The following is a 26705-nucleotide window of genomic DNA, read 5'->3' as shown; positions in this document are numbered from 1 at the left end:
TGTGTTCTTTATACTTGTTCCTATAAACCCTTCCCCTTTTCCCCTGAAATTCCCTCCCCTCTCCCCTCTGGTCATTGTCAGCCTGTTCTCTATTTCAGTGTCTCTGGTTATATTTTGCTTGTTTATTTGTTTTGTTGTTTAGGTTTCTGATAAAGGTGAGATCATATGGCATTTGTCTTTCACCTCCTGGCTCATTTCACTTAGTGAAATGCTTTCCATTTCCACCCATGCTGTTTAAAAGGGTAGGAGCTCCTTCTTTCTTTCTGCTGCATAGAATTCATTATGTAAATGTACCATAGTCTTTTGACCCATTCATTTACTGATGGGCACCTAGCTTGCTTCCAACACTTGGCTATTGTAAATTGTGCTGCTATGAACATTGGGGTGTATAGGTTCTTTTGGATTGGTGTTTCAGGGTCGAGTCTCCATGGTCAATTAATATCTGACAAAGGGGGAAGCAACATAAAATGGAATTAAAATAGCCTCTTCAACAAATGGCGTTGGGAGAACTGGACTGCTGCATGCAAAAAAAAAAAAGAAAGAAAGAAACTCGAACACCACCTTACACCATAAAGAAGAATAAATCCAAGGTGCATAAAAGATTTAAATATAAGCAGTGATACCATTCAAGTCCTAGAGGAGAACATAGGCAGGAAAATCTCAGATATTTCACACCGAAACATTTTTGCTGATATGTCCCCTCCAGCAAGGGACATAAAAGAAAGAATAAACAAATGGGACCTCATCAAAATAAAAAGCTTCTGCACAGCTGAAGAAAACAGTATTAAAATAAAAACAGAATCAACTGTATGGGAAAACATATTTGCCAATGATACCTCAGACAAGGGTTTAATCTCCAAAATATATAAAGAACTTATACAACTCCACTATATTAGATAATTTAATGGTCCATTCTAAATTTAATTATTTATAATTCTATGATTCTATAAGACCGGTGATCTAGCAATATATATAAGAGTTAACTACTTGAAAGGCATTCTCATTTTACTCAAATGAAATTAATAAGAATACAGACATTGTTAAACAGAGTTAGAGTAGTTATTTATTCGAATAGATTTTAACTACCCATGAAGAATATCTATTTAATAGTGATCTAAAATGATGGAATTGTTGCTCTGAGTAGAATTCTATATTCCCATGTCAGTAACTTCTCTCAGTAATGAAAGTAAAACAAATAATTTTGGTGAAGTGTCTTTTGAAATGTACCTAAAGTTGTATCTTAAAGACAGATGTTAATTTATTCTAAGTGACAATGTTCTAGGATCCATTCCCTATAAGGCCTTTTATCACTGCAGCTGAGTGAAATATAGGCAATTACTTAATGAACTAAATTTACATTTTGTGGAAATTTCCATGGGAAGTTAAATTCTTAAGAGACTTTATTTAAAAAGAATAAGACACAGTCTTCTTTTCTGACTCCGCACATCCCCAATTACTTACATCTTTAGGTATTTGATGCCATATTTGATATCTCTCTTTGTAATAATTAGCATTGTATTGGGAGTTCATATGGTTTCTAGAGGAGAGAAACATTTAAGGACCATGAAGGCACATATATTAATTAAGCTTAAGATCATGAAATATTGCTATAGTATCATCTGTAAGAACCAAAATGGGGCATGTGGCCTTGCAAACCACACTTATAGCCTATGCTGTTATATTTTGTTGCAGTAGCACATATGCACATGGAAAACAGAAATAAAAAAAAACATAATCAAACATTTATAATGTGTGAGACATTATCTTAGACATCTTACTTATTTACATTTCCTCTTATTCTAAAACCCTTACATTTTACTTGTGAGAAGAAACAAAAAGAAGGTAGTGTTGCTATTAAGAATTTCACATAGAATGATTTTGAGAAACACAGTGATTGTATTTAAAGGCACCTTGTAAACTATTTACTATCTTTTCTAGTTCATTGCTATGATTTACAATGAAATGTGTTCCTTGGCTTTAATAGGGCAGCTTCACCTTGACCCTTCTGTTAATTTGATATTTATTATCTTTCCCATTTCATGTAGCCAATTTCTGATAACATGCACTCCACCTCTCCCAATTCTATTTCACTCTGGCTGGCAAGAGCAATCTAGCCTGGTTCCTCTGGTGGGCAGGAGATCACATCATTCACATATTTGCAAACTTTACTAAAAACACTGTTTTGAACGAAAGGCTCTATGACTATCCAGGTATTTGGTATCTTATAGATGGAATATTTTTAGAGTCTCGAAAACATTTTAGGAATCACAGAATCTAGTAGCATATTATATGCTCTATATAAAACAATTATTTTTGAAGTAACATTTAGGATCCCTATAGGGCACAAACTAAGCATTGTCAATGGCTATGCCGTATGGTAATTTACATTCTCTCTTAAGTCCAAACATAATACTGAGATAAAATGAAATGTTTATTCTATTAATGCCATTACTTTACTTCCTTAAACAATATTATTAGTATGTGCTGAGTTATCATTTATTAAAATCATATTGACACAACTAACAGAATTCAGGGTATTATGAATCTGAGTCCACTTTTAGTTAACTGAGTAAGCAAATACCTTCATTATGTGCACTGCTACCCATTATAAAGTACAGATCTTTGTTCTTCCATTTGGTTTTATCAGTTGGGTGTGTTATACCACATCTGTTTCTCTCCATCACTATGTACCTGTCTCCAGTTGTGCCTCACCTACCTTCTATCTGCCTTTTGATTTCAACCTTGGGCTTTATGTTGGACTTTGGTTGCCCAAACTCAATAAAAACAATGTCAACACTCCCTTACTAAAAACTAATAATGTTTGCATTTGACAATTCAAAACAGCAAAATACCAGGACCTAATCACCCCCCTAATATTAGCCTATACTTCTTTCTGTCATAACTTCTGATTTGAAATCAAATATACTACCTGATATTTCAAATATGCAAATTTCATAAATTTTTTAATTGATAACTTTTTTAAGTAAGATTCTATTCAAAAGTGTATTGGTGGTTAATACCAGCTTCCTTAAAGACCTATTTGTGATTTTATTTTCCAAAATGTGAAGTCAGAAGAAACAAAAAGAGAAAAATACAATAATTTAACTTCTAAAACTTATAATCAGTGAATAAAATTATATCAGTCAAAAGATACTTCAAGAATTACAAAACATTAAAGAAAAAGAAATCAAATATCTAGAAAAATGAGTGATGATAAAAAACAAATTAGAAAAAAATAAAAATATCATAATATTACATGGAATAAGATTTTCAAAGTTACTAGCAATCAGAGAAGTCATATAGAAGTCATATAAACAATAGTATTTTTATGTATTAGAAGGCAGATCTTAAAAGGTTTGATAGTATCAAGACTTGGTGAATTTGTTGAGAAATTAAAACTCCTGTACACTGCTGTGGGAAAATAAATTGGCACAAAGAAATTGAATGGCAATTTGGAATTGCTATTGAAATACAAATACAAATACTGCATGAAAATTTTCAAGGCAACCTCTTTGGAAAATTATTCCCACCTATATAAAACAAAGTGTGAAAAGGAATTTTTATTGAAACAAAATAAAACAAAAACAAGTTATTAAAAAGGTGACTGATAAACTAACATATTTGTACTTTGGAATATTATATTTTAAATGGTTGAAGTAAAAAATTATTATTGCCCAATGAAAGCATGTAAAATTATATACTGAATAATGTAGTTAATGTAATTAATTACTATATGTTTTATATATGTGTGTATTAAATAAATGTCTGCATTATAAAGTGTTGAGAAGATCATCTATAAATTAATAACACAATCTTAAGGAGGCAGAGGGGAGAATGGGATGTTTGAGGGATATAGGAAAGGAAAATTTTACTTGTCTGTAATGTTTTAATTTTAGTAAAAGGAATCCTCTCACATGTCTCCTACATAATTAAAACTTAATACTAATTTTTATTATAAAAGAAATAAGGAAGTTCTCTAAAGGATAACAAGCATTATAATTTGCAGTACATGTTGAGGCTTGTGGATTTGTTCCTGCTGTTATTTTTTTTTAAATTTTGTCATTTTTAATTATTATACTATTAAAGTTGTAATACTAAAGCTTAACTGATTTTTCAAGCACTCCTAAAGCATACTGCCCATATGGCTTAACATGTAAGCTTTGTAGTCATGTTGTCTGATTTCAGGATCACCAGTTGCAGTTGTTCAACTTTGTCAAATTGCTTAACCATCTTGTACTACAGTCCCCCTATGCATTCAATGAGAGTGTTCAATGGGATCAATAAAACAAAAAAAAATCTAATTAAAAAACTATCACCTATAATAGTAGTAACCATTAATTGAGATTCTCAAGAGCCTTTAGACCAAGGTGAGGCATTTAGTGAATGAGCCCTCTCTAACAGCCATGTTAATTCTCTGCTATGCAGAAAGTCTCCTGTTCTCAGGGACTTTTTTTTTTTGTAAACATACATGCACACACACTTTTTGTTATAATGAAATTATAAGAAATATTTAAACAATAGTACTAAAATGTGATTTGTATACTTAAAAGAATGGTAAAAATGTACTGTTTTTAATATGTTATTTTAAAATCATTCTCCTGTAAACCCTTTACCCTTTTCCCCCCATAAAGGACACATGGATAAAAACAAGAGCGAGGTGGAAACTGGGGAGGGAGGGGGGGGATGGCTGGGGTGGTGGGGAAGGGTGGGGAGAAAAGGCAGAAAACTACTAGAACAATAAAATTCAAAAGTATTTCATAAAAAACAGTGAAAATATAGTGAAAAAATAATTTCTGAACTAAATCAGATATGTTTCCTTCAAATAAATGAATAATTGCAGTGACTCTTGCTGTCCTACAGTTTGGACACAATATTTAAAGGAATTCTATAAAAATATGTGTCTGATTTTTCTGTTTCTGATTATTTAAATAAACATCATTAGATTAAAAATTTAAAATAATTCTCATATTTACATAAAATATAAGCTAAAATATTATTCATTATTTTCCAGAAACTTGAAAATGCTCAGCACTTATCAGAAAATTTGAATAAACCATCACTTTATCATATATAGGCTGACTGATATAAAACACTAAGACATTGAATTGAGCTCATTTAAAATTGCCTCCAATGATTTACAGTTTCAAGTTCTTCATCTGTTTTGGTTTAAGTTTGAGTTTGTCATATTCTGACATTTTTATGTTACTACATGTCACCATACTAGAGAAAAAGAAGCTATTATATAAAGTGCCCTTGAAGTACTTTTAACTGCCAATTCCATGTGCTTGGGATGCATAACATATAGGGAAGCAATATTTTGTCGTAGAGTTCAGAAGAATACATTGTTTGAGAAGCTAAGAGTTTATGGGGTAAAGGGCTTATCATAATCCAATAATTTCCACTTCTTTACCCTCACTGAATCTTTTCTTTAAAGTGTAAATTTATTTATTTTTTTGTTTATTTATTTATTTATTTACATTTAGTTTATTGGAGTGATATTGGTTGGCAAAATCATGCAGGTTTCAAGTGTACAACTTAACAAAACATCTTTGACATAATGCATCAGGTGCACATTGCCCAAAGTAAAGTCACTTTCCATCCCCATTTAACCTCCCTTTACCCTCTCCAACCTCCCCCCACCCACTTTCTATCTGTTATTATCTTTATGTGTGTTATGATAGGTAGATGATAGATAGATGATTGATTAAATAGATAGATATAGATTATTTTTTGTTTAATCCCTTCATTTTACTGAGTCAAAAAATGTGTGCATGCCCCCCCTCCACACACACACCACTTTTCTGTTTGAAAGGTGACTTCTACAGCAATCACAGCTAACTATAGTGGATGCTTATATAAATAAAAATAATCTTTTTGTTTTCAAAATATTTAATAGCCTACTTCACATGAAATTCAAATTCTTTGCTTAGGCTCAAGACTTTGAATAATCTATATGATTTGATTTGATCCATGCAACCTTACTTTATGTGACTTCTCTACCAATAATCTCCTATTCTGTCTTCATATCTCTACTGTCTCAAGTAATATTATTAATATTTTCCTTCACCTCTTTGCTCTACTGAGACTATCTTATCTCTCTTTTTCAACCACTGAAATCTTCAATCATCATTTGGGATCCAATTCAATTCACTCTCACCTCCCTGGCAGTTCCAGTCTCACTAGTCACCCTTCCCTGAATTTGCACGGTACATACTCTCCATGCCAACAATTCAGCTTTTAAATATTTTCTTTAGTTTATTAAGGATCTATATGTCTCATTCTCATATGCATAAACTGAATGTAAAATCTTCAGAACCAAGATTTGGAAACCATTCCACATGAAAATGACTTTGTTCCATTAGAATGATGAAAGAGGGTAGATTCATTATATTTGGTTATTAATAGAGTATTTCAACTTTATTCTGTAAAAGATCCTTTAACTGAAATTAAGTATTCAGCACACAATTATTTTGAGTTTACTGAGCCCTGGACCTTCTGATAGGCCCTGAGAATATGTCAATTTGAAAGTCAGACTTTTAACCAATGCCCTCAAAAATGTTATAGTTAATGTTATCAGCCATTGCTAAATATTTGAGTACATGTTACATGAGCAAAAGTACTGAGACCATATGCAAGCTTCACCCTGGCGTTTTGTTGTCAGCTTGATCTCTGGAGGCCCAGGTCTGACATAAGTGCTAAAACCTGAAGGCAATGTGGGAATCTAAAGGATACTAAGGAAAAATAAGGATGCACATTTCTTTGTGAGGCCATTCTTGTCTATGTTGTTACATATATTTAATCTCATCACACTGAGTTCCTGGAATACATAATCGAGTCTTCTAGAATAAGTTACATTAAAATAAACACCATTTAATTAACAGTGAACAACAACTTATTATCTATAGTGCTTAGAGCTGTGGCATATGAGAAATTGATCTCCTTCTACTCTGCAGAAGATCATACCAGATCTCCTCAGAATTCTTCTTTGCCAAGTTTGAGAATTTAATTTATATTTAATCATGCCTTTTATGTATGAAGGTACAATTCCAGTAAAGTTAAAACACAGACTAACAAACTGAGCCATACACCTACTTTAAAGGTTCTTTATAGTACTATGCACAAGCACTCACAATGTGGCTCTTGGTGTTGCTTTAAGAAATAAGGAAAATCAGTGTATAAGTGCTGTGCATTATATGCTTTAAATGAAGCTCTTAATTTTTAAAAATAATTTTAGAAATAATTATGCTAATATTTTGCCAAATTTTAGTCACATTAAAAACCTTAGCTTTATAAATTTTAATACGATTTTAGAAATTAAAAGTTTATTTTAAATTAAGATTATAGAACATGTTTTAACTATTATCTTGATTTATAATATTTAAATATTTGGACATACAGAAAATGCAGCTCACCTTGTGCTCTTGACACAGCCATATGAATGTCAGGGTGATATTACAGAGTGTGGATCTCCAGCCCCCTTCACAGGAGAATGGAACTTCAAGAGAAGATCAAGTGGTAAGATCGGGTTAGATAAAGTGAAGAAAGAGAGAAAAAATGAAGTTGCTTTTAAACCTTTAATGCCTCGGCTCTGGGAAGCTGTGATAAATTTCTCAAAAAGCTGAACATGAGGACACCAGCAGACCAGAGCTTCAGAGCATCCAATGGGATGGGGCCTCCTGAGAATCACAGCTCTGATTTGAAATGAATCTCATCCTAGGAGACTCAGCACTGTCTCTTTTTTTGAGAGGAATCAGACAGGAAGCTGAGTAACAGGGAGGTGAGTAATATAAATATAACTAAACATGGCTTCACAACAAATCAGGCAGTGAGCTAAATAATTTAGGAGTGACTAAGAAACTAGATATCAAAAGTCATGCATTGAATGTGCTACTCAATTCCAGTAAAGTGAAAAATGGAAGAAGGTTAAATTTACTGTTGGGTATCTTCATAATTCCAATGAGAACTCCTTTCTTATAAAGAAAATTTTCTGTTAAATACAGCATGCTTTAAATAAAATTCCAGGACATGAAATATGGATTGGTTAATTCAATACATATCTTGGCAGACCCTGAAAATGAGACAAGATGATATTTTTACATTTTAATTAATCCTATATTTACAGCCCATTGTGACAAATAATTTCCAGTTTCTCTAAAATATATGCATAATGATTAGAATGCTAATGTAAATGTTTTTAGAAACTATCATCAGTCAATCCATGTTAGTCCCAGATATCATTCCAAGTCTTTTTCTCTATACAAAAGGTTGATAACACTCCTGTAGAATGATTGCATATTGACATGTGTTATAACCTAGGAGATTACCTGAACCAGGCACAATTCAGCTTTATCCCTCAGCAGACTGGGAGGCAATATGCCAGTGATAAGTATCAACTTTTGATTCTCTTGCCAAAACTTGTCATCTGCTGAACATGCCTTTTCTTTTCAGCACCTTAGCTTTTATGTATTTTTCTGATGCCATTGTTCCTTTCACAGGCATCTTACCTTTCCTGAGGGACTCTTCCATGGTGAGTCAATTGATGCAATGGAATCTGCAGACTATAAAGTCAAATAGTCGGTATGCGTCTGAGTCTTAGTCAATCTAATTTTTTAGTTTTTCATGTGTGGATGAAGATAATAACTTTATGCTAGATATGAAAGTAAATATAGTATCTACTTTATAAGATTTCAAAAAATTATAAATGAGTGAATATATGCAAAGTGTTTAGCACAGTTCTTGGCACATAGTAAATGTTATAATATCTACTACTATTATCCTCATTGTTACTTAATAACATGTAAATGTTTGGCATGTAGTAAATTTCCATTAATGACAGCTCCTAATAGTGCTCTCATTTGAATTTCATTTTAGTCCTGTTTGTTTTATATTTCAATTTAGTCAATATGACAAAGTCAGGTAGGAGTAAGGTAATCAATTAGATTTAAATATTTTTCTACTTCTTAGCTTTAAGAAACCTATATGTAACCTTAATTATTCATTTACTAATCAATTATCTCTTTCCAGAATCATTCATTCATTCAAAAATATTTATTGAATAGTTGTGCTATAACAGCTCTGTACTGGATTCTTATATATTATCTCATAGAATTCTAAAAATAATGGGCAACATAGAAATTATAGCATTAACTTTAGTGATGAGGACAACTAAAAAAATCAAGAAAGTTGTAGAGGTCCACTCAGGGCTTAGTATTGTACAATCCTACATCTTGATTTCTCTTGCTTGCCCCAACTACCTTCTGTGCAATGTTTGTCTGCTCAGCTGTCTAAACCAAGTGCAGAACCTAGTCAATTACATTTTACAAATAAGAAAATAAAACTTGGGAAAATGATTCATTTCTGTAACATCTATGTATGTGAAAGCTGTATGACTTCCCCAAATTACAAACCCATGCTTCAAAGCATCCAGTCTGTCACATTTATGTTGTCATAGACTGACTTGAAAGTCATGTGCAGCCTCTGAAGTGGTGATTTTTCTTTGGAAATGGTGTATCCAGCTATATTAATGGTCACTCTTAGTGTAGTTGATCAGTTCAGCTGGGTGGTTAATTCAATTTGGTCATCAGCATAGCCATTGAAACCAGATGGATCATTTTTTCCCAAATACTGTTGCTACTAAACAAGCAGAGCCTTAAAATTATTGGTACATTGAGTGTTACCAGCACCTGCATGAGCCCCACAAATACTTGGATATGGAAAATCAACTCTTTCATTGACTTACTGGCCAGTGTCTGAGAGGCTTGGAGGGAGCTGGGGCTATGCATATTTTGTTTGTCATGGCAGTTTGTTAGTGTTCCTTGGGGAGAAAAAAAGAAAAGAAAGAAAGTTGATAATTTTTTCCCTGAACATTAAATAAAAACTTGAAAAGTCCAGAATTCCATTTCTTTTCAACTACTGACCAAGAGTCTTTTATTAATGTGTTCGAACAGGACTATATACCTGAATGGAACATTACAAACATAAAGAATTTAGGAACTTTCTTACCTGTTTTTCTTTTCCACAAAAGTATGTGGTATTTAAGTGGGTCTCCATTTTTTGCCTCTTATTTCTATAATGATTTTTAAATTGGCTTACTAGAATCTTAGGGAAGAAAATTTTTCAGTTTGTTTTTTTTTAAGTTTAACAATTTATCATGTTTTAAAATAATAATATATATGCATTATTATAAAAATTTCCAATTGATCTTCACATATTTTTATGAATGAGAGCCATGACTTTGGCTTTTAACAATGAGCTATTCTGATATTTCTCCTTATTCTTCACACTCATTACAGTCGTATTCTTCAAAATAATGAAAGCTTGGGGGAAAAATGCCCGAGAACAATAATTGGGGCACTAACCAATAAGGAATTTCTTTTACATCCCTTAGAAAATTATTATTTCATCATCATTATTATCATCATCATTATTATTTAGAATCCATATAATAGTAATACTCAAAACATAACATACTCCATTGTTCATCACCCTTTCCAGCAGGTATAGACTATTTCCACAATAAGACTTTGTTTCATCATTCACTAAGATTTCTAATGCCCCTTAACACATAACATTCATAACCATTTGATGTGTCCTGTGTCTCAATTAACATGAACTCAGACTTTCCTGATTTTCATGCATACATGATCTATATTTTACCTTGAGATCACTCTCCTGAACTTATAAATACCATTATAAATAAAACAGTGTTGCATATCCTCAAGGTATATTTCAGGTTGCTTTTCCTCCAGTTTACCATATAAAGCTATTTCCTTCATTTGTATCAATTGCTTTACATTGTTTTTCTTTTTTTTTATGATGTTATTTTTATTTTATTTTATTTTTTTATTATATTTTAATCATTGTTCAAATACAGTTTTCTCTTTTTTAATCCCAATCCTTTCCCCCCTCCCACCCTCCCCACTTCCCTCCCATTACCACCCTCCCCTTAGTTTATGACCATGTGCCCTTTAAGTTTGTTCCTGTGAACCCTTCCCACTGACCCCTTAAATTCCCTCTTCTCTCCCCTCCCGTCACCGTGAGCCTGTCCTCTATTTCAGTGTCTTTGGTTGCATTTTGCTTGCTTCTTTGTTTTGTTATTTAGGTTCCTGTTAAAGGTGAGGTCATATGGTATTTGTCTTTCACTGCCTGGCTTGTTTCGCTAAGCATAATGTTTTCCAGCTCCATCCAAGCTGTTGCAAAGGGCAGGAGCTCCTTCTTTCTTTCTGCTGCATAGAATTCCATTGTGTAAATGTACCATAGCTTTTTGATCCATTCATTTACTGATGGGCATCTTGGTTGCTTCCAGCATCTAGCTATTGTAAATTGTGCTGCTATGAACATTGGGATGCATAGGTTCTTTTGAATTGGTGTTTTAGTATTCTTAGGATAGAGTCCCAGCAGTGGAATTGCTGGGTCAAAAGGCAGATCCATTTTTATTTTCCTGAGGAAGTTCCATACTGCTTTCCATAGTGGTTGTACCAGTCTGCAGTCCCACCAGCAGTGCACTAGGGTCCCCTTTTCTCCACAACCTCTCCAACACTTGTTGTTTGTTGCTTTGTTTATGATGGCCATTCTGACTGGTGTGAAGTGGTATCTCATTGTGGTTTTAATTTGCATCTCTCTGATAGCTAGCGACATTGAACATCGTTTCATGTGTCTTTGGATTTTCTGTATGTCTTCCTTGGAGAAGTATCTGTTCAAGTCCTTTGCTCATTTTTTAATTGGGTTACTTGTCTTCTTAGAGTACAGTCTTGTAAGTTCTTTATATATTTTGGAGATTAAACCCTTGTTTTTCTTTAAATAAATATTCTCTTAAGGGTAATATTGTGTGTCCTAAATTTTTTATAATAGTTGCTCTTCTGCCCTACTTGAGTTAGACTCATTGACTGTAGGTTTCACCATATCATCCTTTTATTCAAAGTCATGTTCTAATAAGACATATCCTAATGAGATATAGTGTGAGAGAAGAATCTGCTACCAGGCTCTGTTCTCCCAAGTGTTATTTCTTATGAGTTCAATAAGTATTGGTTAGATGTCTTGTGACAGGATAGTAACAAGCTAGAAAAATTCCTGAGCAAGTGGAATGGAAAAATTGAGACCAGAAAATTAAAAAAAAAGTCAAACAGTTTGAGCAGTTTACAGCCAGCTGGTAAATTGCAAGACCTTATCTCCTCTAACCAAAGACATTTGAGGGTAAATAGTTTATACCTCTTCTCCCTAACCAGAGAATACATAGTTTCTTTGGCCATAAACCACAGTTGTCAGGGAAGAGGGGAATGCTATTACCAAGGGAGAGATAATGCAGGAACAAAAGGAATGAACTTGGGAAGAAGCTGCACAACTCCTTTCAGAAATAGCATGTCTGTGTCCACTCCCCATAGGAATACTCCTCCTCCCAAATCCCTACTTTTCCCTTATATAAATTTACTTCTCAAAGTTCAAGGGACGGTGGGTGTTAAGGTTTCAACCTGCCATCTTCTCAAATTGAGGGCTTCTAATATTAATAAAAGTACAATTTTAATCCAGTCCCTGTTTCTGCTTTTTGGCTGAGTGATGACAGGCAGCAAAAGCCCTGGACCTGGTTGCTCTCCAATTTCAGTCTGAAGACGTCTGGGTTCAGTCTGTGATCTATAAGCCACACATTTCATCATCTCATCCTGTCTTTTCTGCAATTTCCCCTTTTTCTATCCTCTTGTAAAATAAGTTTTTGTTTTTCCAAATTGTCAGATTAGTAGAGCATCAGATTTTGGTGTATAGTTTTGATCTTTTGTATATAAAACCCACACAATTCACTGGCTTTCTTCTTTCATGTTTGTTTCATTTTATTACGGAATTTGTGCTTTCTCATAGAACATTTTAGCCATTTAAATTAGCTTTAGAAAAGAGGATAGAGGAATAAATGGTGATAGAGACTTGTTTTGGGGTAATGAACACACAATGCAGTGTACAGATGATGTGTTGTAGAATTGTGTGCCTGAAACCTGCATAATTTTGTTAACCAGTGTCACTCCAATAAATTCAATAAAAAGGAAAAAATTAACTCATTTATCAATGAGCTCAGTATGATTCAATTTATGAAATAAATACATAAATAAATACATAAATAAATAAAATCACTTTCAAAATAAGAATGTTTTTGCTTTCTGAGGAAGCAATGCAGCAAAATGCATAAGATGCCTTAATAATGTTTATGATTTTATCTAGTCATTTTTAAATTAACAATTGTACATACACATAATGCAATATTGTTTTCTTATTTTTTTCTCTTAGAGAATTTTAAATATTTTAGGAAATGCTTAAAAGATAGTTATTCAACAAATATTTATTGAGCTTCATTATATGCCAGGCACCATTTCTTTGGTAAGCGAAAGTTTGATGAGAAATTGCATGACAATATTGTCACAATTATTTGCAATTAAATATAAAGAAACTATTTCAAAATAGAATGATAAAGATTTTTGGAAAAATCTATGAGTATGCTTTATGTTTTAAAAAATATTACACGTAAGCCCTGGCTGGCGTAGCTCAGTGGATTGAGTGCGGGCTGCGAACCAAAGCATCACAGGTTCGATTCCCCATCGGGGCACATCCCTGGGTTGCAGGCCAGTGGGGGCCATGTGAGAGGCAACCACACGTTGATATTTCTCTCTCTCTCTTTCTCCCTCCCTTCCCCTCTCTAAAAAGAAATAAATAAAATCTTTTAAAAAATAAATAACTAAAATATTGCATGTTTTATAATAAGTATGCACTACCTTTATAATAAAAAAAAGTCAACCACTTGTTTTAAAAGTACAGTACTTAGCAGGTAACAACTTTTTCTCCATGTTCTTGATGTCCAGGTAGAGTGAAAGAGATAACAGTAGCTAGGATGATAACAGTAATATTGACTGGGCCTCAAGTGTAGGTAATATCAAGCTAAGATGTCTGGATTGGAAACTTGTAACAGTTCCCAAATACCTCGTGATAGAATAACTGCATCAGGCTCAAGAGGATGATTATATTAAATATATATTGTGTTTTTTAAAATTTAATCTTCATTGTATTTTTTCTCTTACCATTTAGTTTCCATATATATCCCACACCCTAACAATCCCCACACTGTTGTTCAGGTCTACAAGTCCATTTTCCCTTTTTGCTCAATTTTTCCACCTCCTTACTTCTGCCCACCTACTAGCTGTCATCCTGCTCTCCATCTTTGAGTCTGAACCCATTTTCCTTGTTAATTCAGTTTGTTCATTAGATTCCACATATAAGTGAAATAATATGGTATTTGTTTTTATCTGACTGGCTTATTTCACTTAACATAATGCACTGTTCTCCAGGTCCATCCACACTGTTGCAAAGGGTGATTTTTTTCCCCTTCTTCTTTTTCATGGTCAAGTAGTATTCCATTAGGTAAATATTTGAGAGTTTTTTTTTTCCACTCATCTACAGATGGACACTTAGGTTGCTTCCATATCTTGGTGGTTGTAAATAATACTGTAATGAACTTAGGGGTGCTTATATTCTTTTGAATTAGTGTTTTGCATTCATTTGGATATATTCCCAGAAGTGGGATTGCTGAGTCAAAAAGCAGATCCATGTTTAATATTTTGAGGTATCTCCATACTATTTTCTGCAGTGGCTGCAGCAATCTACAACAATGCTAAAGTGTTCCTCTTTCTCCACATTCTTGCCACCTATTGTTTGTTGATTTATTGTTGATGGACATTCTGACAGGTGTGATATGATATCTTATTGTGGTTTTAATTTACATTTCTCTGATGATCAGTGACAATGGGCATCTTTTCATATGTCTGTTGGATGCCTATATGTGCTCTTTGGAGAAATGTCTATTCAGATCCTTTCCTCATTTTTTTATTGTTTGTTTGTGTTGAGTTTTGTAAGGTTGTTATACATTTTTTTTATATTTTCCCCTTATCAGATGTATCAGAGAATATGTTCTCTCATTCTGTGGGTTGTCTTCTTTATTTTGCTTATGATTTCCTTTACTGTGCAATAACCTTTTAGTTTGATGATGTCCCATTTGTTTATGTTTTCCTTTGTTTCCCTTGTCTGGGGAAAATATCCAATAAAATATTGCCATGAGATATTGGCAAGTTTACTGCCTATGTTTTCTTCTGTGGTTTTTATGATGTTGGATCTAACATTTGAGCCTTTGATCCATTCTGTGCTAATTCTTATGTGTGGTGCAAGAAAGGTCATCCAGTTTCACTTTTCTGAATGTCTCTGTCCAATTTTCGCAAACACATTTATTGAATAACCTATCTGCAGCCCATTGTATGTGCTTGTTTCCTCTGTCAAATATTAACTGACTATAAAAGTATAGATTTATATCTGGGCTCTTTATTCTTTTTCATTGATCTATGTGTCTATTCTTATGCCAGTACTATGCTATTTTTATTACTATGGCCAAACCATATTTTGATTAGTGCAGTTTCATATTAGGTATTGTGATTCCTCCAATTTTGTTCTTCTTTCTCAGGATCACTGTTGCTATGCAGAGTCTTTTGTGGTTCCATACACATTTTTGAAATATTTGTTCTGGTTTTGTGAAAAACATAATTGGAATCTTAATAGGAATTTCACTGAATCTATAGATTGCTTTGGGTAGCATGGACACTAACTTCTTCCTATCCATGAACATGGTGTGTGCTTACACTTATTTGTATCTTCTTCAATTTCTTTCTTCAGTGTCTTAAAAATTTCCAAGTACAGGTCTTTTACATCTTCAGTTAGGTTTATTCCTAGGTATTTTATTCTTTTTGTAGGAATTGTGAATGAGATTGTTTTCTTGATTTCCCCTCCTATTAGTTCATTTTTGGCACATAAAATGCAACTGATTTCTGGATATTAATTTCATATCCTGGTACATTGATAAATTCAGTTTTTCAGTTCTAGTAGTTTCTTGGTGGAATCTTTGGAGTTCTATATGTACAGTATCATGTCATTTGAAAATAATGAGAGTCTTACTTTTTCCTTTCCAATTTTGATGCTTTTTATTTCTTCTTCTTATCTGTTTGTTGTGGCTAGGACTTACAGTATTATGTTGAATAAAAGAGGTGAGCACAGACATCCCTGTCTTGTTCCATATCTTAAGGGAAACACTTGTAGTTTTTGCTCATTGAGCTGGCAGTGGGTTTCCCATATATGACCTTTATTATGTTTAGTTTCAGTCCCTCTATTCCCACTTTGCTGAGAGTTTCTTATGATAAATGGGTACTTGGTTTTATCAAATGCTTTGTCTGCATCTCTTTATATGATCACATGGTTTTTAGCCTTCATTTTGTTTATGTGGTGAATCACATTTATTGATTTGTGAATGTGCCAATCTTGCATTCCTAGAATGAATCCCACTTGATCATGGTGTATGATCTTTTTGATGCATTACTGTGTTTGGTTTGCTAATATTTTGTTGAGAATTTTAGCATCGATGTTCTTTGGGTATATACTTTCCTTTGTTTGTAGTGTCTTTATCTAGTTTTGGAATTAAACATAATGCTTGCTTTGTAAATTGAGTTTGTTAGCCTTCTCTCCTCTTGAACTGCATGAAGAAATTTGAGGAGAGGTGTTAGTTTTTTCTCAGAATGTTTGGTAAAATTCACCTCTGATGCCATCTGGTCCAGGACTTTGGTCTGTTGGGAGTTTTTTGATTACTGCTTCATTTCATTAGGTGCAACCTCTCTATTCAGATTCTCTGATTCTTCCTGATTTTGTCTAGAAAAATACATGTTTCTAAGAATTTATCCATTTTGTCCAGATTGTCCAGTTTGTTGGCCTATATTTATTCAAAATATTTTCTTAGAATCCTTTGTGTTTCTTTGGTTTCAGTTGTTATTTCTCTTCTTTCATTTCTGATTTTATTTATTTGGGTCTTTTCTGTGTTATTCCTGATGAGTCTGGTTAAAGATTTGTCAATCTTGCTTATCTTTCCAAAGATTCAGCTCTTGGATTCTTTGATATTTTATATATGTCTTAACTCTATTTCCTTTATTTCTGCTTGTACCTTTATAATTTCCTTCCCTTTACTCACTTTGAGTCTTGCTTGTTCTCCTTCAAGTCCCTTTATGTGTGAGATTAGATTGCTTATTTGAGCTTTATTATTATTATTTTTTTTGGCAGGACTATAATGCTATGAAATTTCCTGTTAGGATTAATTTCACAGGGTCCCACAGATTTTTGGATTGCTCTGTCCTCATTTTCATTTGTTTCAATGTATCTTTTGATTTCTCCCTTGATCTTCTTGTTGACCCATTCATTATTTAATAATATGTTATTTAGCTTCCACGTTTTTGTGTGTTTTTCCTTGTTCTTCTTGTCATTGATTTCTAGTTTCATAGTATTATGGTCAAATAAAATCCTTAATATGATTCTAATCTTAAATTTATTGAAATTTGTTTTGTGTCCTAATGTGATCTAACCTAGAAAAAGTACATGTACATTTGAAAAGTATGTATATTCTGTTTTGGGGTGAAATGCTCTCAAGATTTCAAATGCATTTGATCTAGTGTGTCATTTAAGGCCACTGACTCTTTGCTAATTTTCTTTCTGGAAGACATATCCAATGAAGTCAATGAGGTGTTTAAATACCCAAATATGACTGTATTTCTGTCAGCCTCTCCCTTTATGTCCATTGAAGTTTGCTTCATGTATTTAGGTGCTCCTATATTGGGTGCATGAATGTTTACTAGGATTATATCCTCTTGTTGGATTGTTCCCTTTATCATTATGTAGTGTCTTTCTTTATCTCTTACCATAGCCTTAGTTTTAAAGTCTATTTTGTTGGATATAAGTAGTGTTATTCCAGCTTTTTTTCCTTTTGTATTTACATGAAATATTTTTCCAAAAAAAATTTCCTTTCTTATTTACTTTTAGTTTGTGTATATCTTTCTATCTGAGATGGGCCTCTTGGAGGCAGCATATGTATGGGTCTTGTTCTCTTATCCATTCAGCTACCTTATGTTGGAGCATTTGAGCCATTTACATTTAAGGTGATTGTTGATAGATACATATTTAGTCCTGTTTTACTGTTAGGCTATTTTCCTCTGTTTTTTTTTTTTTCCTCTCTCTTTTTTTCTTCTTATTCTTAAAGCAAGCCCTTTAACATTTGTTACAGTACTAGTTTGGTGTTAACAAATTCCTTTAGCTTTTTCTTGTCTGGGAAGCTCCTCATTTCTCCTTTGCTTGCAAATGATAGCCATGCTGGGTAAAGTAGTCTTGGTTGTAGGTCCTTGCTTTTTATTACCTTGATTATTTCACACCATTCACTTCTGTCCTGAAAGTTGTTTCTGTTGAGAAGTCAGATGATAATCTAATTGGTGCTCCCTTGTAGGTAACTAACTTCTTTTCTCTTGAAGCTTTTAGGATTCTCTCCTAGTTTTTAAGCCTTGTCATTTTAAATATGATGTGCCTCAGTATAAGCCACTTTAGGTCCAACTTGTTTGGGACTCCCTGACCTTCCTGGGCTTGTGAGTCTTTCTCCTTCACAGATGGACATTTTCAGTCATTATTTTTTTAAACAATTTCTGGGCCTCTTGCTTCTTTCTTCTTCATCTGGTATTCTCATGGTACAGATGTTGTTCAACTTCATTTTGTCCAAAATGTTTCTTAGGATCTTCATTTTTTATTATTATTATTATTTTTTGCTGCCCTGCTTGGGTGTTTTCTTCTACCTTGTCTATGAAATCACTGATTCAATCCTCTTTTTTGTCTAACCTGCTGTTTATTCCTTCTAGTGCATTAGTTATTTCAGATATTTCATTCTTTATTTCTGACTGGTCTTATTCTATGTTTTCTATGTCTTTTTTCACGCTGAGTATCCTTATAATCACTACTCTAAAGTTTTTATCTGATAAATTGTTTGCCTCCATTTCACGTAGTTCTTCTGGAGAATTCTCTTGTTCTTGAACTTGGTGTCTGTTTCTTTGTCTTCACATTTTGGCTGCTTTTTTTGTATTTTCTGCCTTACTGGTTAAACTAGTCAGTGATATAGGCTCAAGCTGTAATCAGCATCTCAGCTTAAACATCACAGGGTGGGGCTAAGTAATTTCTGATGGTGGGGCTATTGCTTCCTCACAGGCTGATGCTAATCAGAGAGAGCTGCTCTATATGAGAAAGATGTCTCCTGAAGTATGGGGAATGACTCGCCAAAGGGATATTGGCGGAGTTCCTTCAGTTCTCTCCTCAGAGCCACCAGCCCAAAACTCTTTTCAAGCATCTTTAGTTTGCTCTGCCCTCCCTTTCCTATAGCCCAAGGAAAGGGACTTCAAACAAAATTTTCTACGTTGTCCTTTTAAGAGGCTCTCTGCATCTTCAGCCATCTCACCCTGGCAGACAGAAACCCTGCTACTTTTTATAGCTGGATATTTTCTGGGTTCCTTTCTCTGCTCTGGTGCTTTAGGCTGGGGAGCTCAGCTTGGGGTTACACTCCACACTTCTCAGGGGGAACACTCTAGCTTCAGAAATATCCTTCTGGTACTTCAGCTTCTGCCAGTGGGAACCCAGAAAGCCCTCTTGCACCTTCTCCACACTACCTACCAGTCTTGTTCTGGTGAAGTGGTTTATTTTGTCTGTCTGTGGTTATGAGGTTTCTCCCCAGCTAATGTTCAATTACTTATTTGGGACGATTTTTCCACCATTCAGTTGTAATTCCAGATAGGTCCTGGGATGAGGTTAGTGTAGCTTCCAGTTATTCCTCTGCCATCTTGGATCCTCATATATATTCTAAGTTTTGCCTCAAGCCCATTGAGTCACAGATTCCAGACATGAGTTTTAATTAGTTACTACTAGTGTCAATTAGTATGCTGTGTAACAAATTACACCAACACTTAGCTGCTTATAACAATAAATTTGATGGAAGGAAGATGGTGGTGAAATAGGTGAGAGTTGAGCCCAATTGGGACTTTTAGCTGTCCTTCTGAAGAACAAAGAGAAACACCAACAGACTCTGAGCTGATGTGAAGTCTGGAAAGCAAAGCAAGGAGAGGAAGTTTTAAACTATGTGGTAAGGGGGTGTTATAGGCAGACGGGGAAAATCCCCAGCATGGTGCCTTAGGGCACAGTTTCCACACAGATAACATTGGACTTTGGAGGAGAGCTGGTCTGTGATAGTAGGCTAGCAGCTCCCACCCCTCCCAGGAGAGCAAGGCCCAGACCAGGGAAGGCTCAGGGAGTCTTAAATATGCAAAGTTACTGCTGTGGAAACCAAAGGCTCACAAGCACACACACAGTGCACCCAAATTGGGGCAGTAGTAGCCAGTCATCTGGGACAGTGCCAGAGAGTGGTTGAGAACCTCACTGCACCTGGAGCTGGAAAAAGAGGAGGGCCACTACTGGGTGTGTCTGAGATAGACTCTGGACTTACCTCATGGATTGATCAACAGGGTGAAAAGTGAAGTGATTTATACACATGCAAAGGTGCAAAGTGGAGAGCAGATCACATGGCACTCCAAGGGCATGGAGTGGAAACTGGGCAACTGTGATTATTGCAGCCCAAGGTGAGCCCACTTCCAAGAAGAACCACCACAAAATAAAAATGGACCCCGAGCCCCATTGCTTTCAGGAGCTTGAAGGATCTGCAAAACTGGCCAGGCACACTCAGCAACAAGCAGTAGGATGGTGAGCTGGGAGAAGACAAGAGAGAGTTCCAGAAAGAAGTGAGAAGGCAAAAAGCAACACCTGAAACAAAGTTCACTTTACCTTTCATTGGAACTTGCATTTTTTTAAATTTAATTTCTCTTCCTCTTTTTATTTATATAGGTTATTGTTATTTTTTTCTCTTTTTGTTTTATTGTGGCTTGTTTTTCTCCCTGTCATATTGTATCTTTTCTTCTTTTACTTCACTTGTATTCCAAATAACTCACTAATCTTGGCCTTTTACTTTTTATTCTTTTAATTTAAATTATATTTTTATCATATTATTATTATTCTAAAGACCATGTAGCACCCCCCCGTCTTTACTCATTTTACCATCTTTGTGAACTTTATTACTGTCATGATGGACTTATTTGCTTTCACACTATGCTGACTTCCTGTTGCCTTCTTTCACTATTGCTCTTCCATCTAACCTCACATAAGTGCTCCTCTTTCTTAAGTCAGCACACATTCTTCTTCCCTTCTGATAAGAATCTTGTTTTTTTCCTCCTTATATAAACAGTGGCTAGTTAGGCAAAAGACCACAGTTATTGCTATATTGCTCTAACAGAATTCATAGGTGTTCACTATTTGTTGATTCTTTATACCTCATAGAAAACTACCCCACTGTCTTACTCCATTTCATCTTCCCCTTAACCCTGATCAGTGGATTGAGGAAAACTATTTCATGTTTTTATATTCGTTTTGCTCCCCCCTTTCCCAAACTGGGCTTTACTGCTTACTCTTATTATCTTGTACCCTTCATCCTCTTAAAATCATTTACTATATGGAAGACACCTCATATTAAATTTTCACTTTAGTGTAATATTCTTATTCCCATTCCACCTTTATTAAACTTCTTTCAGCTGTCATTCCTAATGACCTATTGCATTTTTTCACTAATATTGCCCCTATTGGTACAATAACTTTTTAACTGTACCTCATACCTCATACTATACTTTTCTTTTTTCTTACCCCATTGTTTCCATTGCCCATATATGTTTTACTTACATTTAAATTTTTGTTCTCTCCCTGTCTCCACCTCAGTTCTATCCACACTCTTATCAATTCTCCTCCCTCTTACTATTCAATAATATTTTCTCCTTTTTTAATAATCTCATATTCCCTTTGTAATGTCTTTTAATATCTGTAATCTCTTATCACATTTCTCAATATCTGCTCAAGTGTAGCTGAGATTGCTTACATGGTAGGGTGGTCCCATTTACTGGCATAGGTTCAGTTGCCTGGTAGTACTGCTTTGTTAACCAACACCTATACAACAAAACATAAGACAAAGCAGGAGTTGTAAATAGTAGTAAACCTGCTAAAGGGGAATCCCACTAGCAAGTAAAGCCCAAGAAAATTCACATAAACAGAAGAAAGGGCAACCCTATAATATCCAGACAAGGAGATCAAAGAGACTGCACCACCCAGTCACACAGAACTCCTACCACAGAAGACCACTGCAAGAAGACAGTTGACAAAGTAGAATATCCTGGGTTACAGAAAAAAAAAATAGCCACCTAAAATGAGGAGATAAAGAAAGAACCCCTCACTGAAAGTAATGTAAGAATCCTCAGTAAAAGAGCTAAATGATTTTGAGGCAAGTAATCTATCAGTCATAGAATTCAAAAACATGGTTATAAGGAAGCTTAAGGAACTCAGAAATAACTATAAGGAACTGAGTAGGAACTGCAACAATATGAAAAAGGAAATAGAAAATATAAACAAGAACTAGGAAAAAATAAAGAATACAATTTCTGAAATAAAATACACTAGAAGGAATTACAAGCAGGGTGAATGAAGCAAAAGACTGAATTAGTAAACTGGAAGACAAGGTGGAAAAAAATACCCAGGAACAGCATCAGCATGAAAAAGGGCTCAAAAAGTATGAGGAGAGTTTAAGGGAAATTCAGGACAACATAAAACAAATAGTATTCAAATAACAGGAATACCAGAAGAAGAAAAGAAGCAAGGGAAGGAAAACCTATTTTAAAAAATGACAGAAAGCTTCCCTAACTCACAGAGGGGCAAAAGCAATGCAAGTGCAGAAAGTCCAGAGGATACCAAGGAAGATGAACACACAAAGGCTCACTCCAAGGCACATCATAATTAAAATACCAAATTTTAAAGACAAAGAGAGAATCTTAAAAGCAGCCAAAGAAAAACAGATAGTAATATATGAGGGAGATTGAATAAGGCTAGCAGCTGAGTTTTCAACAGAAACACTACAAGCCAGAAAGGAATGGCAGGAAATATGTCAAGTAGTGAAAAGCAAAAGCCTGCAACCAAGACTATTCTACCCAGGAAGGATATTATTTTAAATGGAAGACAAAATAAGGAGTTTCCAAGACAAAAAAAGGTTAAAAGAATACCCTCTATCAATCCAGCACTGCAAGATATGCTAAATAAACTGCTTTAAGAAGATGGGGGAAAAGAGTGTGAAAGTGCAGAATACAGGTGCAAAGGGGAACAATGGTGATGAATAATTAACTATTAATAATGACCCTAGATGTACATGGATTAAATGCTCCAATCAAAAATATATGGTAGCTGAATGTATTAAAAAAAAAAAACATGACCCACAAACATGCTGCCTGCAAGAGACCCACCAAAACAAAAGACCTACACAGACTGAAGTGAAGGGTTGGAAAAAAAATTGTTCCAAGCAAATGAACAGGAAAGAAATGAGGGTTGGCAATACTTTTATCGCATAAAATAAAGTTAAAAACAAAGGCCATAAAAAGAGACACAGAGGACACTTCATAATACACAAAGGAAGAATCGATCAAGAGTACATAAACATTGTAAACATATATGCACTCAACTTAGGAGCATCCAAATACATCATGAAAATTTTGGAGGATTATAAGGAAATATAGACAGCAACACACATTTAGTAGGAGAATTTAACATCCTACTGTCAACAATGGATAGATTTTCCAAATAAAATATCAACAAGGATATAAAGGCTCTGATTCATGGAAAAACAAATGGAAGTAACTGATACATACATTATAAATATATATATATAATCTCGAAACTTTCATCCCAAAGAAGCAAAATACACACTCTTTTCAAATGCACATGGGGCATTTTCAAAGATGGACCACAAGATAGGACACAAAATAAGCCTCAAAAAATTCAAGAAAATTGAAATCAACAAAACAAACAAACAAGCAAAATATGACCAAAGACACTGAAATCAAGAACAGGCTGACAGTGACCAGAGGGGAGGGGGAGAGGGAAGGGAATTTCAGGGGAAGCGGGGAAGGGTTTGCAGGAACTAGTATAAAGGACACATGGACAATAACAAGGGGGGTGGAGACAAGAAGCAGGAAGGGAAGGCTGGGGTTGTGGGCTGGGATCGGGGTAAAGGGCAGAAAATTGTACTTGAAGAACAATTTAATAAATAAAAAAACAAACAAAACAACAATAAAAAAAGAAAATTAAAATTATATCAAGCATTTTCTATGACCACAAGGGACTGAAACTAGAAACCAAGCCCAAGGAAAAAACTCAAACACACTCAGACTCGAAGATTGAATAGCACACTGTTAAACAATGAATGGATCAAGAATAAGATCAAGGAAGAAATAAAAAGTTTCTGGAAATCCAAAACTTATGGGACACAGCGAAGGCATTCCTGAAAGGGAAGTTCATAGTGACATAGGCCTATCTAAAAAATATAGAAACATTTCAAATAAACAACCTAACCCTACACCTACAAAAACGGGAGTAACAACAACAAAGACAGCCCAGAGCAAGTAAAAGGAAGGAAATAAGCAAGATCAGTGCAGAATTAAAGCACATAGAGACTGAAAGCACAATTCTAAGGATCATTGAATCCAGGAGCTGGTTCTTTGAAAAGATAAACAAAATCAACAAGCCTTTAAGGAAATTCATCAAGAAAAAAAGAAGAGAAGATGGTGGTGTGATAGGAGGAAGCAGATTCCACTTTTCCCTACATACTGGAGAAAAACCTAGCTAATCTACAGAGGAACAGAGAAAACAGCCAACAATATCACAACATATATGAAAATAGGAGATCAAAAATTATAGCAGACATTGAAAAACCAGATGGTAAGGAGAGTGCTTTGGGATAATAAGGGTCCAGGGATCAGCCAGGGGACCAGGGAGGTTGCAGCCCCAGACCTGGCACTACCGGGACTGCCTAGGGCACTCGGGAGAGAGCTGGGTCAACCGCTCCCTCCCCAGCCAAACAGGGATTGAGTAGCACCTCGGGAGGCTTGGTTGCTTGAAGACACAGAGAGGGGAGTGGGGACCGAGAGGCAATCACACAGGGTCTGTGAGCACTGATACATACCTCTGGGAAGAGGGTATGCCCCAGCCTGCGCCACCAAGGGTGGCCTGGCTGCGAGCCTGGGCCCGGAAACCCGAGAGAGTGTGATTTTGTGGAAGACCTGGAGCCCACAGCTGTGAACACGGGGGAAGTGTGCGCCCCTCAGGACCTCTGAACCCACACACATGAACTCAGGGGATGTGTGTGCCCCTCAGGATCCCAGAGACCACACCCATGGACCTGGAAAAGGCACAGGCACTCCGCAGGAGCCACAGAGCTCACAGCCATGAACACTGGGAAGGCAAACACACTCCGCAGGATCCCGGGAGCTCATGGCCATGAGCTCTGCAGAGCATGGTTAGGAGGGCTCAGATCCCACACCCAGGGCCTGCAGAGAGGCACCAGACTGGCTCTGGGGAGAGCGTGTGGCTAACCCTTGGGAGAGTACACAAGGGGCTGTCTGAGTGCTGAACAGGAAGGGAGAAAAGTGATACAAATTGTCCCTCAGCCTGCTGAAGCCAGCATGACCAAAATAACCCGTCTGGCCACTTTGAAACCAACAAGGGTTTTTTTTGTTTGTTTGTTTGATTGTTTGATATTGTCTTTTTTTTAAAGTAACTCTTTATTTTTTAATTCTTATTATTTTTATATCTGTCAACTCCTTATGCTTCTTTCTTCTTTCTAGTGTTATTCCTTCTTCCTCTCTTTCCAAATTTATCTCTTCTTCCTTTGATCTTCTGCTTTTTTTTTTTTTTGAACCGGCAAGATATTGTATATTTGTATTACAATTTTATTCTTACATTTTTTATTTTAATAGTATTTTGGTATTCCTCTTTTTTCTCTATCATCTTCTTTGCTTGTCTGGTTATATTATATAGTTTGACAGGTTTCCCCTGTTATATCATTCATAGTGTATTGCTAATTTACTATCCTTCATTTGTGTTCCATTATACACTACTCAAGATTCAATACTCCCTATTCTTGTTATCTAGATCTCATAGATTCTGCCACATGATTGTTGCTGTAATATTACTATAAATAATAGCTATTCCAAATAATTATAAATACTACACAAAAACACTCCCAGATCTTAGCCGATTTCATGGTTTCCTGAACTCTATTAACTCTATTTTCTCACACACTACACCTATTTACTATTCTTTACTTTCACCGTACCTCAGAATCTGACCTCCCACAACCTCACTGCTTTCTAAATCCAACTCACAATCCTTCCCTCCACAACAAGAGTCTTATATTCATTCCATTCTTTCTAAAAGTTGGCTAGTGGGGTGAAAGATCACAGTTGACATTATGCATAGCCAAAGGATCTCCTATCTCTTCTCCACTGGCTACTACTGTAAATATCATAGAATACTCTCTTGCTGTCTTTAACAATGTTGCCTTACTCCTCCAACTGATCACAAAAAAAGAGTATGGGGAAGCTGTGAACACCAGGATACCCAAAGGAGATAGCACCATTGAATCTCACAGGCATTCCACCACAGAAGTTCACACCACAAACACAGGGAACCAGAACAGATCAATTTAAGAAACAGAGGCTAACAAGAAGAATCTCACAAACAATGAGAAGACAAAGAAACTATCTCCAAATGAAGGGAAAGGAAGAAGCCTCAGAAAGAATGCTAAATGAAATAAAGGCAACTCAACTATCAGATACTGAGATCAAAGAAATGGTTATCAGAAAGCTCAATGGACTCACAATGAGCTACCAGAAACTACAGGGAAGCTGCAATGAACTCACTGCAAACTA

The 26705-nt window shown here is 35.1% G+C and overlaps 1 long non-coding RNA gene across 1 annotated transcript; it reads left to right on the top strand.

The window, feature by feature from the left end:
• Nucleotides 1-19646: 19646 nt before the first annotated feature.
• On the top strand, nt 19647-24730 carry LOC118499882. Its single transcript, XR_004902426.1, has 3 exons — nt 19647-19657; nt 20008-20012; nt 24553-24730. It is a non-coding gene; the product is annotated as an uncharacterized LOC118499882 (long non-coding RNA).
• The last annotated feature ends 1975 nt before the right edge of the window (nt 24731-26705 follow it).

Source organism: Phyllostomus discolor, chromosome 4, assembly GCF_004126475.2.
Source record: "Phyllostomus discolor isolate MPI-MPIP mPhyDis1 chromosome 4, mPhyDis1.pri.v3, whole genome shotgun sequence".
In the NCBI taxonomy this organism is placed as follows: domain Eukaryota; kingdom Metazoa; phylum Chordata; class Mammalia; order Chiroptera; family Phyllostomidae; genus Phyllostomus; species Phyllostomus discolor.
Note: the sequence above shows the minus strand (reverse complement) of the source record. Positions and strands in the feature narration are given on the sequence as shown.